Below are 15111 nucleotides of genomic sequence, written 5' to 3'. Positions count from 1 at the left end.
ACCGTTGAAAGGTTTCTTCGTGGTGTATAGACTGCCGGATATATGCAGCTGGCTCGTTTTCGTGTGAACACGGGTTGTTGCGCTGTACGCTTAGTGGTGGGGAACGGTGTTGCGTGACTCGAGTTGACTCGGGGTTGTTGGTGGCGCTAGTTGGCACAGGAACGACACTTTTCAGGACGAAGACCCTTCGATGCTCCGCCCTACTCCACCACGCCCATTTTCCGTGCTCGTATGCGCCGCTGCAACCAGCGGCACTACGAGTTCCGGGGGTTACATAGGTGGGAGCAAGTCTCACCCTGGATCGCGCTTGAAGATGCTCTTCTAACTCGGTAATTATTAAAAATTAAATACGGGAAACGCTCCCTAATTTTATGTCATACGTATAAGTCCCTGCTGGTGGTGTATATATAATTGTGTCATATAAACAAACGAACAGTCGATGAATGTCGAGGGAATTGTGGAGAAGGTACTCGTGCCATTGACGCTTGATAATTCCCTGTTTCTTAAAGGGTCCATCTTTAGAGCTTTAAATGCAGGGAAGTATTAAGCACTTATTGTAACTTGACGTTTTGTCATTTTGATTAACACAGTTATGTGATTGTCATTATTATTGAAGAATTATCGATCACCTGCTTGTGATCCTTTATTTATGCATTTTTATTATGATAATAAATTTCAAGATCGACGATTGTCACGTAAACTCGAAACGTCACGTATCGATGACGTGATCACTGCGCCAGAGAAAAATAACGATAATTTCTTAATAACAACAGAAATTCTGAAGACTAAAATTTGGAAATTTTGGAGTTTCAGGATTTGAAACTTAATCCTGGGAATTCCCAAATCTAGGAAATTTTGGAATTTTGTAATCTAGGGATTTTTGGAAACCGGGGATTCTTCGAATCTAGGGAATTTTTTAATTTAGGAAGTTATATCTGGAATTTTGAAATTCTGAGATTTTCCTATATATTACTAATACAACGCTGTAGAATGGCTTTATGAAAATTTTCCAGATGGATTTTTGAAAACTGCAAGTAATAAGTTTAAATGACCGAAACATTGATCGAAAAGTTCTGTCTGTAGCGTAGTAAGGTGAAGAAATGAGTCTCGGTTGTCCGTTTAGTTACGGGTAACCCCTCGACACCGACACCATCCCCATCCAAGCATATTCACGCGTGGGTATATATTTTATATTCCATCGTTTCCTTTTTATTTTCGATGAGTTTAGGTTCTCGAGGGGGTTCGAGCACCTGTTTGTATTTCTGCTGCGCCGACACATAAGTCATCCGAGAATGGACTAACGCCTTTTATCACTGCTATCCTTCTCTCTATCATACGTGTACGCTTATGCCTGTGTATCGGTCCCAAAATACACATTCAAAGCTTTCTTCTCTAGTAGAGCGACCCGTATACGCCCACGCCTAAAGATGAATATGAATTTTTCGTTTTGGTTCCCAAGAAAACTGTCAAACGGGTTTTCGGCCCGATCCAACGCCTTTTTATTGCTAGCCCAGTGCGCGTGTGCACGCATCCGTGAAATCCAGTGTTTCTTGAATTATGCCCCGACACCCAGAAATGGGGGCCACTACCTTACCGTCGTACCATGGGAATGTCTAGCAATATTATTTATTCTGTACTCGCATTTCTCTTTTTCCTTTTTTCTTGGAAGCAATTTTAATCGTAGGCGCGCGTGCAGCTCGCGGACACGCGTTTGTATTGGAGGGCAAAAGCGTTTTTACACGGTCAGAAGAAGAACAGGGTCGTTGCGATCGGCGGGGAACGGGCCATTAGTAACGCTTACCCGGCATAAAGCGAGAAAAATGGCAGTCGAATTATTCCGCTGGTGGACAAAGGTCCTACCTCATGAGGACACGAGGAGAATCCTCGAAAAAGGAGCCACGGGGTTCCAATGCTGCCCAAGGGGACAAGCCGACGTCTCGAACGTAACATTAATCGATACCATCGAGAATCGATGCTTTCTCTTCGATCTATAATCGATTCTGACAGGAATAATAGCGAGATTACTCTCTGTTTGCTTTTCGTTAGATTAACATTGGCATAACTAGATAGGGGTCAGTGTGCCCTCCCCCCTTCCCCCCCCCGATCTACAATTCCAGATTTTTAAAATTTCATATTTCGAGGAGCCTAAGTTTTACAAGTCTAAAATTTCAGATTCCCAAAATTCGAAAATTAAGAAATTTTCAAATTCCGAAAACCTTAAGTTTTTAAATTTCTAAGGTACCTGTCCTAGTTCATAAAAAATCCTAGTCACGTCACTGTGAATGACATATAGACAAAGCTGAAAATTTTCAAATTTCAAATAAAATACAAAGTGTGCGATGGAAAATCGTGGAATAGGAAAAATGTAAATGAACCGAGGAAACTTTCTCGAGCGAATTCCCGCATTATCATGATAAAAGTGTTCCAAGAGACCCATTCGCATTGGAGACCAGCCCAAAGGGCCATTGTCGTGTAGAAAATTCCAGAAAACAAGCTGACACGCTGTGAAAACACAACGGCAAAGCAATTTTCATTTTCTACAAAATTCCAGTTTGTTAGATTGTTTAGCTGAATCGGATTCAAGAAATTGCCTGTCCGCCGGAAATTTCGCGAGATATTTATGCACTGGGTATACGACGGTTGCATCTAGTCCTGTAATTTAGGGATTTCCACTTTCCGCTCGGTTTCCAAGCGGAAGAGGAACAAGGACACAGCGATTCGACTACTTCCTCCGTCTACGTCGCGCTCTCAGCTTCCTGCTCTGTGATCTCAGCCCGTCTGAGTTTCATCCCTCTTCAAGTTAGCTAACAGCAGGATCCTGCACAATGTAGTCGTGATTGCAAATCCGCTCGTTATCATCAAAACTGCGCCCAACCTAACGAAACCCACCCTCTCGTCGCGCCAGAGGATCCTTCCTCTCTCCCTCGCCCTCTTGCTTCGTTTCACTTTTGCCAGATGTATCAGCCAAACTGACTACCTTCGCTCGCTAAACAGATTCCTTGCCCTCGCGAAATTTTTCTCCACCCGACTGACAATGAGTCGAAGAGTTCCAAAGTTCCTCCTTCGATCGAACGAGCAGGTTTTGCTTTTGATTTCAGAATTTACGATAAGTCGTTTATTTCCTATGAAATTTCTCGTGGAAATTTAATCGTTGTTAAAGAATTGTTATTATGAAAGTTGCTGAACTTATGAAAACATGACCGACGTTTACAAGAATCTTTCTCAAGCGTGATACGTCTATAGAAAACACCTAACATTCCCACTCGATGACGAAATGACCTGTGCTATTGCAGGTGAGCGAGAATCATCGGCATCCGCTATCAAAACTGTTCCTTTATTGTACCTAGCATGATTTTCTTTCTCGAAGATCAATCATTGATTTTGACGTTCCACTGACCTTGTTGTGAACAGTTACTGCATTGTGTTTCGTTTACCTTGAGTCTTTCAACGGGATGTACGAGTGCTTAGACGATGAATGGATAAAAATCAATGCCCGTTGTTTAAAAAATTTGAGAAAGTTCTATTGGCGTAACTAGGATTTTTTCTCGAGTGGGCTAAACTTCTTTGAAACTTCAGATTTCCAAAATTCTAATTTTCCAAAATTCTAAATTACCGAAATTCTGAATTCTGGATTTGAAGTTTGAAATTTTTATATTTTAAGGTTTAGAAATTAAATCAGTCCACATTGGGGGGGAGGGCACTATGGCTCTTATCTACTTACACCAACAGTCAAAACGCGTTAATAATTAGAATCTTAACATTTTCACCACGGTAAAGAACTTTCGCTACCGCATTTATTTATATTTGCAATCGTCGCATCAGAAAGTGTCGAGGCACGGTTATGCCGGTGTAAACGGGTAGAGGATCGTCCTACGCACAAAGGAGATCATCGCTAATCCGGAACATAGTCGAGCGGCTGAATGCGACCACAAGCCTAAGCGCGTTACAACGTACATGTATCTCGTTTCGAATTCGTGGGATCCGTACGATTATACGTCTGGAGGTTAGCAAAGGCATGCATATACATGCAGCCCGTTTCCTATGGGAACGGAACATTTCCGCGGTGAGTTTAGGTGCGTGCGAGATGTTCAAGGCGGATGATTCAGCTGGATCGAGAACGACTCGATCGGTGATAATGTTCGCGATAATTAGTCAGGAGAAACCGATAGTATCTGCAACGGTGCCGTTATCCAACCGGTCGCGAGCGTCCATTCTTTTTCTCCTCGTCGACAGATTGACACTTTTCCACGTCGCCCGTTCGTCCAGTCATCCTATCGCTGGTCCCGTAAAAATTCGTGCAAAAATCGCCGCGAATGAATACGATTGTGATTGGCGGAGATTAATTAAGAATCGCAAGGGCGGTATACCTTTGTGACGCGAGATTTAGTTACGCTCCTGTCCGTAAGTCGATGATCATCGATCGTTGTCACAGTCGAGATGACCGCGTGGGATCGCGGAAAAATCGTAGTCGGTGGATCGCAAAATACTGGACGTCCTAATAAGAGGATGCGAGGGGGTGTAGGTCTAACATTATGTAATAGGGGCCACGTGTCGGCCACGCCAACTCCCCCAACCCCTCCTCTGAATAGAATTCGATCGGTGACGATTGTCGATAGAAAAATGAAACGAGCGAACCGCCCGTATAGCTACGTGGGTTTCATCCCTCTCGAGTCAGAACGTTCACAATGAACCGAACCCCGCGCGCGCCACTATTCAGCCTTTAATCCGATTATTTCTTTCGAATCAACGAGCACCGCACCGCGTGCCCACTTACAACCTCGACCTACATGTAATACGGGCACGCGATCGGAAAAATCTCAACGATCCAACTCTGCTTTATGGAAGCGAACGCTAGCCGGCCAACAGGTAGCCTCCTAACGATCCGGTATGCTCTCGCGGAGTAATCTCAGCGGCGACAATTAAATCAGCAGCGCAGGGCTGATTTCACCGTCGCGGATTGAGTCGTTCACCGAGACTCGAGGGCTTCTGTTCTTTCTCTTTCTCTTTCCGTTCAACGTGCCGATGATCAGGGTGAGTGGACACGCGGGGAAAAATAAATAACGAAACCGGCGCGTATCGGGATCGGCGCACGGTCGATCCAAGAGGGAAGCAATCGCGGTTCGTTGAATTGGTATTTAAAAATATGCATGCCGATAGATGCGCTTTCCATGTCGCACGCTTCCAGCGGCTCCCATAAATATGATAAGGCCCTATAAAGAGATATACGAGGCTATAAGCCGGTTTCGCGTACCTACCGGTTCGATCCTCATCCTCGTCGGCGACTTCTGCTAACGAAAAGGGAAAAACGAGTATGCCAAAGATCGCGCGTTAACGTTCATTAATTAGAAAGTTAATCGGTGTTCTCGGAGATTCACCGTGGGATCGCGGTGACAAATCGTCGTGGAAAATGAAGAAGTTTAATGCTTCGACAAAGGTATAGTTTATTAATCTGTTCATTTTAGAGAAATTCTTCAAAATTTCACTTGAAAATACTTATATTTCTCTTCGCACTCCTCTCTTAACATCACCACGATTCCAATATGTCTGCCCGCTTTTCGTTATCGAGATTCCACTTGGAAAAGAAAGTCGAAGCGTCGCGTTTTCACAAAACGGGAAATCCCTCCGGACAGCGATGGTAGGCCGGATGAGTTTTCGCGTATCCATCGGCGGAAAAGTAAAATGGCCGTTGGTGTGCGTACGGTCGTTGATCGATAAAAGCGTCGCGACGCTGGGCGTGTCCGCTGCTGCAAGCCGCCTCTGTAACGCCCCGCGAATCGCCGTGAAACTGCGGGAAAGTTTACCCCTGTCCTCGACAAACGGCGCAGATACAAAAAGGCGAGAGCCCGCTGCTAACAAACTCTCTTCCCCGACCCAGTTACACCCTCCTCCTCCTCCTCCTCCTCCTTCGCTCTCGCTGCTTCAACGAAATAATCGCTATCCTCTGTCCTCTTCGTCGTCTTCCGCGAAAAACTTTGGAAAAACTTGTTAAAGAGAAACTCGACGATTCCTGAACAAGGTGAAACGATTTGTTTGTACCTTTAAGGATGCTTTCGGTAACTTTTCTAGATTCATTTATTAAAATTTAATAAATAATAATTATTTTGGAACTTGAAACTTGAAAAATCAATTACCTATATTTTATTTATTAAAATTTAACAAATAACAATTTTACCACATTCCAAGTAATATTTTTGATCCTTCGGACTGGTTTAGGAATCAGTAGTAGTCTCCCTATAAAGATGCACCGAAGTCATCGACCTTGACCATTAGCAATATCGGCAACCGATCAAAATCAATTGGAACGCGCCACTTGTTGGGTCCGTGTCGACGACATCCACAAGGGTAGTTTTTCAGACCTTAGCTGAAACGACGCTTAATTCACCGTGTAACCGTACGCGGGATCGAGTTAACGTTAAGATCAAATTGGATTTCGCGTCGAGGCTGGCCCGACTAAAACTTAGTCATCCGGCAGGACCCTCCTAATCCACTTACGCTCCTTCGTCCTGTTCTACAGTCGTCGTTGAAATAAAGAGAATGCTCCGTGACAAAAGGAAGAACCAGCTTTTATTTAACTTCACCGACGAGCTACCGAGAAATTTTTATGTTTCGCGTATCTCTTCCACGGATAGAGTCAGCAACTTCAAAAGCCTTCGAGATCAAAGCGCGTCGTTGATCATCCTCAAAGGGACGTACACAAGCGCCAACAGAGTAATCGTCGCGAATCCGATTACGCATTAAAGATTCTCGCGCTGATTTCGCGACGTAAACTCGAAGACGTTTAAAATCCCTCCCTCCGCGTTTCTCCTGCGAAGTCCTGCCGCGGAAGATGATTACGCGCCAGCAAGGGCGGACTGGCAGAATTGGGGAGAACAAGGTGAATTCGGGTCCGGTTTATCGAGCTGGAACAACAAGCGGCAATCAGGCATAACTCGATCATTTCATTCTTCTACGTCCGTGCTCCTCGATCTTCCTGGCCCTTCCTGTATCTTCTACTCGCGATACACATCCCTATAGGGACGTTCTAAATCGGAGCACCTCTTAGGTGCAGCGATGTTAATTTTTTGGGGTTAAAAGATCGAACTTTTTTTATTTTTTTATTTGAATTTTATTTGATAGATTTTTCTGCTTCAAAAATCGTTCACACAGTTACGGTGACAACCTTTATATATTCAAAAAATAATGTCGTGGCAATGCAAAATGAAGCGTCCTGTATAAAATCCCCCTGTTTTATCTCCACGGAATCGCAAATCCTAAAATTCCAAACAATTTCTCAGCTCCCGTACAGCTTCGGTTCAAACGTGTCCGGAATAAGGAATATTCCAGATACAGGAATTCTCGTTTGTCGAAAGGAGTAGTTAAAAATAAATAATGGAAAATCCATATATGCAGGTAGAACGCAGGTAACGTACACATCGGACAGGCTAAATATTATGCACCCCCGCGATGCTTCCTCCTCATTGGTCGAATTGGGTGGGTACATACCGCGCAGGCGGGTCATCAAGGAGAGAAGGCTGCAAACCCCTAATTTCTGGAACAATAATTTCAGTGATCGGCACGGCCGCGGCGGTCGATTTGCGAATCGCATTACGACACGGTCAAAGGGCCAACGAGACCCGGTTCTGTTAGTAAATTCTATCAGTCGATGATTATTACTTGGACGATAAAGGCGCATGTGTGCTAGCCAGTTCGATGGGCGGTATGTTTTCATTGAAAATCCTCGCCTCTTCAAAGGGTTCGTGATAAAAGGGATATTGTCGACGCGAAGGTATTGTACGCCCTCGAAAGGGTTGCGTTTCTTTCTCTTTGTGATTTTTTAAGAATCAGATGAATCTACGAGTAACATTCGAAGTTGTGCAAATATTCGGAGATCTCGGATTTGGCTTTGCACCTCCCTGTACCGTGCAACATTATTCGGTCCACTTGTCGGCACCCTTCGGTGTGGCAACCCCTACACAGCCACCCTTCCTTAATCCTGTTACCGAACACGATGCTCACGCACCTACGCACTCGCCTCTACCTACCCCCTTTTATTCCTGCAGTCTAGCAAAAAACAATGGACGACTCGTCGTCGCTTGATTTCGACGACCCTCGAAACGGGAAAAATACAAATTCGGTGCAATACAGTCGCACATATATCGACAGAAAAGTAAAATATTACTTTTTAAATTTGTAATAATAATTTATGAGACACACAGAATTAATTTGTCCACCCAATAATCCTTAATAATTAAGGCTCCAAAATGTGTAATTACTCGTGTCCATTTTCTCAATGGCGGATGAGAATCTTACGGCCTAAAGAATACAAGTAACGAAACGTTAATGAAGAAGCGATCGGTAGAAAACATCAAAGGGCATCGTCGACAGTGGAATTGGAAATTGCATGCAAATCACAAGGAAAGAAGGAGTTTATTTCTTCCTTTATCTTCGCCAACTCCCTTCATTCATGATCGCTTCCTTCCTTCCTGTCAAACCAACCAACGTAGCCGCAAATTAGCCGCGACGACTAAAAGAAAGTTAAAAGAGGGTTGTTCGCTATGGCTATTTCCATTCGTAGCCCCTTGCCTCGGCAACGTCTCCCTCCCCTCTTTAGATTCACTCGGGAAATTCGTGATCGACCGACCGTATCGACTGCCATTTTTCCACCGCGATAATTATTGTCCTCCCACCGTCATTTGCATTCGTTTGCATACAATTGCGGTCTCCGCTTTACTCGAAAATCATTCGACGCTATTATGGTTCTTAGAAGTGTTCTTAGGGGATGTTCGACCCCCATGCAGAATGCGACATGTGTCAGCCACCATCCAGTGTCTTATGTAACAAGAGAATGAAAGAATGATTCTCGATGACACCCCTTTGCTGAATTGTTCGCTGCGGTCGTACGCGCTCACTCAACTGTGTTACTGCAGGATTAAGCTTACAATTCCATGGGATGCCGAGGGGACTTGAAACATTTACCGGAAATAAAAGTATTCTAATTTTGTAAAAAAATTGATTCCCGAAAAGATCTTCCTTGGTCTATTGAAAAAATTCTGTTTTCCCATGAAAGACTAGCTCATCACTCGGGCTGATTTTTATTAGCATCGGATAAAACGTACATGGGGCTGCGATAACGAAATCCTCACCCTTTTCGGTGCACCCTAAAGTTTAGCGACCTCTAATGAACTGCTAGTCCGTTAGTTAGTCTAACTTGGTGCGTCTCTCTTTCTCCCGTCGTAGTATTCCATATATCTACCGGCTGTTTCTACATATGTACCTTGCTCCATTGGCACACAGAGAAACTGTACGTACACTCGGATACAAATAAATCCTGTTAGCCCGACGCGAGAGCCGAATTTTCCCGGGCGCCGCATCTGTGAATATTTGCCCGTGGGTAGCGCATTACACGTCCCGTTGTAACGTCTACGATTCGACACCGAAGCACCCGTTGCAAACACCAAAGGGAAATTTACATTTTTACGGGATTACATTTGTACCAGTCCCACGGGGAGGGAGGATTAATCGTAAGTCTAACTGTTACAACTGTAATAACAAGTGCGAAGTGCACGCGATATCGCGTTGCTAAGGGTTTCTTTTCTGTGTCACAGTTCTGTTCTGGCCATGCACCTGACACAAAACGGCGGTGAGACCAAACGATACCACTCGCGGCTCCACTGGAAGAAGAAAGGCAACGGTTGTCGGTGTAGATGTCTATCGATCCGCGATAATCTACCATCGAGATAACCGATGGCAGCGCGTTATTATGTAATGGGACGACAAGCAGGAAATAAAAGCGACTTGTAACGTCGTGACGCGCATCCAGCTAAAGTCAAGCACAATGCACGAAACGACAGGCGGACATTCATCGACGTAAATAAACGATTAAGATCTCCGATCCGAGGACCGACGATATTGGACCACCTCAACGATACTCAATCCTTCCGGTCCCTCCAATCTTCAACTTATTCACCCTTATCCTGACGAAATTCCAAAAGCTTATAGATTTTTAATATCAGACAACTCCTTGTGGAAACGATAGGAATTATATTAATTATGGGTAATATTTTACTTTTTGGTCGGTCATTCCTATTTCTTCTAACCCTCAATTTTAATTTAATTTCGTTTCATATTACAATTCAATTTTCTAAATTTTGTACTGTTCCTTTAAAAATTATTCTTCCAATTTAACTTATGGTTAAAAAATAAAATATTATCTTATTAGTTGGCACCTTGTCTGGAAGCGCGTGAAAATTTAAATTAGCAATAATTTACGCATACATGACAAAATGAGTATCGAAGGGTTACGATACAAAGTACAGGTCCTTCGAGACTATGAAGTTGATGAATGTGCTAAGATCACTGGTGGGTGACTGGCAGATTGTTCGCCAGTGTTCTCAGCGGTGGTCCACGCTTCGATCCGTAGATCCTAACCTTAAACGAACGCTTCGGCACGCCTCTCGAAAAATGATAGATTTCCTGCTAAACTGATTTGGACTTTACGATTTCAGGTATCGGAGGGAAATAGGGACCGAGGGACAGTTTGCCAGTGTATCGGTTAGGAAGCTTCCGTGACGTGGTTGATGAGTGGAAGAAGAGCGGCCATTCTGGAGAACCTTTAACGACCAGATCGACGCTCGTAAAATCCACGATCTCTGATTAGCCGAAAGGGTAAATTTCATGATCCTGCCTTAACGACGGAGGCGTGTACGCAATGTCCTCTAGTTTTTGTCCAGGCTTCAAGATGGCGATGCTCCTTAATCAAAGTTTGATCGCCACCAGCAAAAATCCACGGATATTAGCGAGAACGACCCGATGATTGCGGCCAACCTCCAAGGAGCCGGTCAGAGATTATAAATCAAGCAATCAACCACCATAAAAATCCGCCCACCAGCTCTCTCAGCTGGCTCCTTTTTCCGCAATCAAATCACGAATTTCCAGCGCAATTACAATTAAAAAAAATTCCCCTTTCCCCGTAGGAAGATATAGTTTTTTCTTCCTTGAACTCCGCTAATGGGACAGCTTAACGTACGCTCATCTCGAAATTTGTTACCTCGCCAGCCAACCATACGGCACCTACTCTCAAATCTCCCGGCGGAGATTGCGATTCGCCACGGGCTGAAACCTCCGACCAGACGCAACTGTTGCACCAACAAAATACTGAAGGAGAAAAGAAATCAGGACCAGTCCGCTCCTCGTCTGCATTGTTACGGCTAGAAACGTCTCTCCTCTGTATATATATAACCGACGAGTTTAAGAGTACAATGCACCATAAATCAGCGATCATCGCGTATCCTCGCGAGGCCGATTCACGCGGAACGCGTGGGCGCGAGTGCGCACGCGCGACCCGAATCGCATACCTTATCGCCGATTTTCCGTTCTTCACAGATAACTGACTTTCACTCTTTTTGTACTTCGCACACCACGATTGTGATTTAATACGCTTCCCCTAAAACTGATGGCTTCCAAGACCACTTGCTTAGGTTAAGCCTTACTTACAAGGTATATTTTGTTATATTTCAAAATATGTATTTTTAATTTTGTGTGTATTGTAATTATAACATTGTCATGGGTCAATTTAACCTTGTATTATACCGCTGTTCTAATCATAGAACATTAATATTTGAAGATATTATTATGAACGAATAGAGTTGCATCTACTTTACCAATAATGGAAATATATCCTGATTTGTATTCTAAGCTTGTGCACCCTCAATCATTCTATTTGCGAGTGGATCAGATGAAATTAAATCTAGAAATTCGGCTTATTCTGCTCGCGAACGCGTCGGCTTTATTACGTTCATAATAATCATCAACTTTCTCTTTGAATAGAACGACCTACGAATATTTGATTCATTTATTCAAGATACTAATATTGAATTCAGCTGTACTTCAAATTGCTATACTTAATAAAAATGCTTTTATGACAAAATTTGTATTGTTTCTTAATACTTACAATATTATAACATCCCTGCATGCCTTACTTTCCTGCAACCCTTATATCTCTGCATTCCTTGCACCTCTGCACCTTATATCCGGGCATCGTTTGCATCTCTGCATCTCTTACATACCGACATTTTTTACATCCCTACATCCCGTATATCTTTGCATCCCTTACATACCGGCATCCTTAACATCCCTGTATCCCTTACATACCGGCATCCTTTACATCCGTACATCCCTTATATCTTTGCATCCCTTACATACCGGCATCCATTACATCCCTACATCCCTTATATCTCTGCATCTCTGCATCCCTTACATACCAACATCCTTTACTTACATCTCCACATCCCTTATATCCTTGCAACCCTTATATCCCTTTCGTCTCTGGAACTTATATATCCCTGTAGCAGAGAGCGAAAAATCGAGCAAAATTTAGTTCCATTTTTCGCCACCAGGGGGCGCTGATTCGACGTCGAAAATTTAGTTCACATTTTTGCCGCCAGAGGGCCAAAATTGCTGCAAGCTTTAGTTCCTTTTTTCGGCACCAGAGGGCGCTGATTCGACATCGAAAATTTAGTTCACATTTTTGCCGCCAGAGGGCCAAAATCACAGCGAGGTTTAGTTCCTTTTTTCAACACCAGATGGCGCTGACTCGACATCGAAAATTTAGTTCGCATTTTTGCCGCTAGAGGGCCAAAATTTCGGCAAGCTTTAGTTCCTTTTATCAACACCAGGTGGCGCTGACTCGACATCGAAAATTTAGTTCACATTTTTGACGCTAGGGGGCGCTGTTTTTTCGAAAAGGGAACTAACTTACCTTTACTCGAAGCAGTCTTTATAATATATTTATTATAAGGGATGCAGAGATAAAAACAATGTAGGGATGAAAAGAGTGTAGGGATGAAGAGTGTAGGGATGAAAAGAGTGTAGGGATGAAAAGAATGTAGGGATGATAATAATGTAAGGATTCGAGGGATGATAAGAATGTAGGGATTTAAGGGATGAAGAGATGTAAGGAATGTAGGGATTTAAGGGATGAAGAGATGTAAGGAATGAAGGGATTTAAGGGATGAAGAGATGTAAGGAATGTAGGGATTTAAGGGATGAAGAGATGTAAGGAATGTAAGGATGAAAAGAGTGTAGGGATGAAAAGAATGTAGGGATGATAATAATGTAAGGATTTAAGGGATGATAAGAATGTAGGGATTTAAGGGATGAGGAAATGTAAGGAATGTAGGGATGAAAAGAATGTGGGGATGGTAATAATGTAAGGATTTCAGGGATGATAAGAATGTAGGGATTTAAGGGATGAAGAGATGTAAGGAATCTAGGGATGAATATAATATAGGGATGAAAGGATTGTAGGGATGAAAAGAATGCAGGGAAGTAAGGGATACTGAGATGGCCTTGACCTATAATGAGGGATAAAAGTATATAAATAACTGGAAAAAATAAAATAAATGGGGTCCTCGGCAGAGACCCAGAAGAGGGATACTATCATAAATGTTATTCCCCTTCGATGAGCTTATTTAATAAGCAAGAAAAAATAAATGAAGTAAATTAAATAAACTCTGGAAAAAAATTTTACTGTTTGTGCCCTCTTCATACGGACCTGGTATTATCCCGGGGTATTAGGGACCCCGCTGCGCCAACGACGCCCTGTGCGTACCGACCTAATATCATATTGGGGTATTAAGGACCCCGAAACGCCGGTAACTATCTTTGAATATCAACAATATAGCATCCGGGGTGCCAAGGACCCCGAAGCACCAGTGACTATCTTTGCATACCGACATGACATCAGCTTGGGGTGTCAGGAACCCCGTTGCACCGGTGACACTGTTTGCATACCTACATTTTGGCATCCGGGGTGCCAGGGACCCCGAAGCGCTGATGACACTCTGCTTACCGACACTACTGCATTCGGGGTATCTAAGACCCCGAGGTACAGGTGACGCTGCATACCGATATTATGCCACCGGGGTGTCAGGGACCCCGAAGCAACTAGGGAAATATAAGAACGGAAAACGAACAAATCGTGAAACTCACTTGTTCGGGATAGTGATGGGTGCGACTGGATCTGTAGTGCATGCGCACTACAATTATTTATTATACAACAAACTTGTAAATAATTAAGAAAATATTCACTCACAATCAATCAAAAACGATTTACAAACGAAATATACTAAGAAAAATTAAAAATTAACATATTTTATTATTCCTTCCAGATAGCTTCATGTAGGTTACAAAAATTACATCGCCGCGGGGTTCTAAGGACCCCGAAGCACCGCCGATCCTGTATACTAAAATTAAACTGCTTTGGGGTTCTAAGAACCCCGAAGCTCCGATGATTCTGCATACCAAAATGATATCGTCACGGGGTTCTAAGGACCCCGAAGCACCAATGTTTCTGCACACTAAAATTATATCGTCTTGGGGTTCTAAGAACCCCTAAGCATCTATGATTCTGCTTACCAAAATTATATCGTCTCGGGGTTCTAAAGACCCCGAAGCACCGATGATTCTGTATACCTAAATTATATTGCCTCGGGGTTCTGAGGACCCCGGAGCTCCGATGATTCTGCATACCGACATTTTTGCATCTGGGGTGTCAGGAACCCCAAGAAAGTAGCGAAATATAAGACCTAAAAACGAACAAATCGTGAAACTCACTTGTTCGGAATAGTGATGGGTTTGACCGGATCTAGCGAAATATAAGAACGAAAAACGAACAAATCGTGAAACTCACTTGTTCGGAATAGTGATGGGTTTGACCGGATCTAGCGAAATATAAGACCTGTAGAGATGTTTGCCGCCAGAAGGCGCTGTTCCGCAATTAGGGGTGAAATAATAAATAAAAGGATAAAGTAATGGTCGAGGAATACAGGAGTAATAAAGTCAACACGTACATCTTCTTAATGAGTTTATTCAATAAGCTAAGGAGATAAATACTGCAAATTATGTTTAAGAATATGTTTAAATAGTATATTGCAATTCTACGCTGTATTGATAATGCAGAGGGTGACATTATCATAATAAAATGTTCTTCGCTGAATGTTAGGTTTTACTACTTTGAAGCGCACGTAAATACAAGATTGAAGAACGCACAAACAAAGGGGCCTTAAAAATATAAAGAAAAATTACTTTAAAACATTAATCTGTACTGTGGTAAACTAAAAGACCATTTGTGCA

The sequence above is a fragment of the Osmia lignaria genome, chromosome 6, assembly GCF_051020975.1.
Source record: "Osmia lignaria lignaria isolate PbOS001 chromosome 6, iyOsmLign1, whole genome shotgun sequence".
NCBI classification, from domain to species: domain Eukaryota; kingdom Metazoa; phylum Arthropoda; class Insecta; order Hymenoptera; family Megachilidae; genus Osmia; species Osmia lignaria.
Note: the sequence above shows the minus strand (reverse complement) of the source record.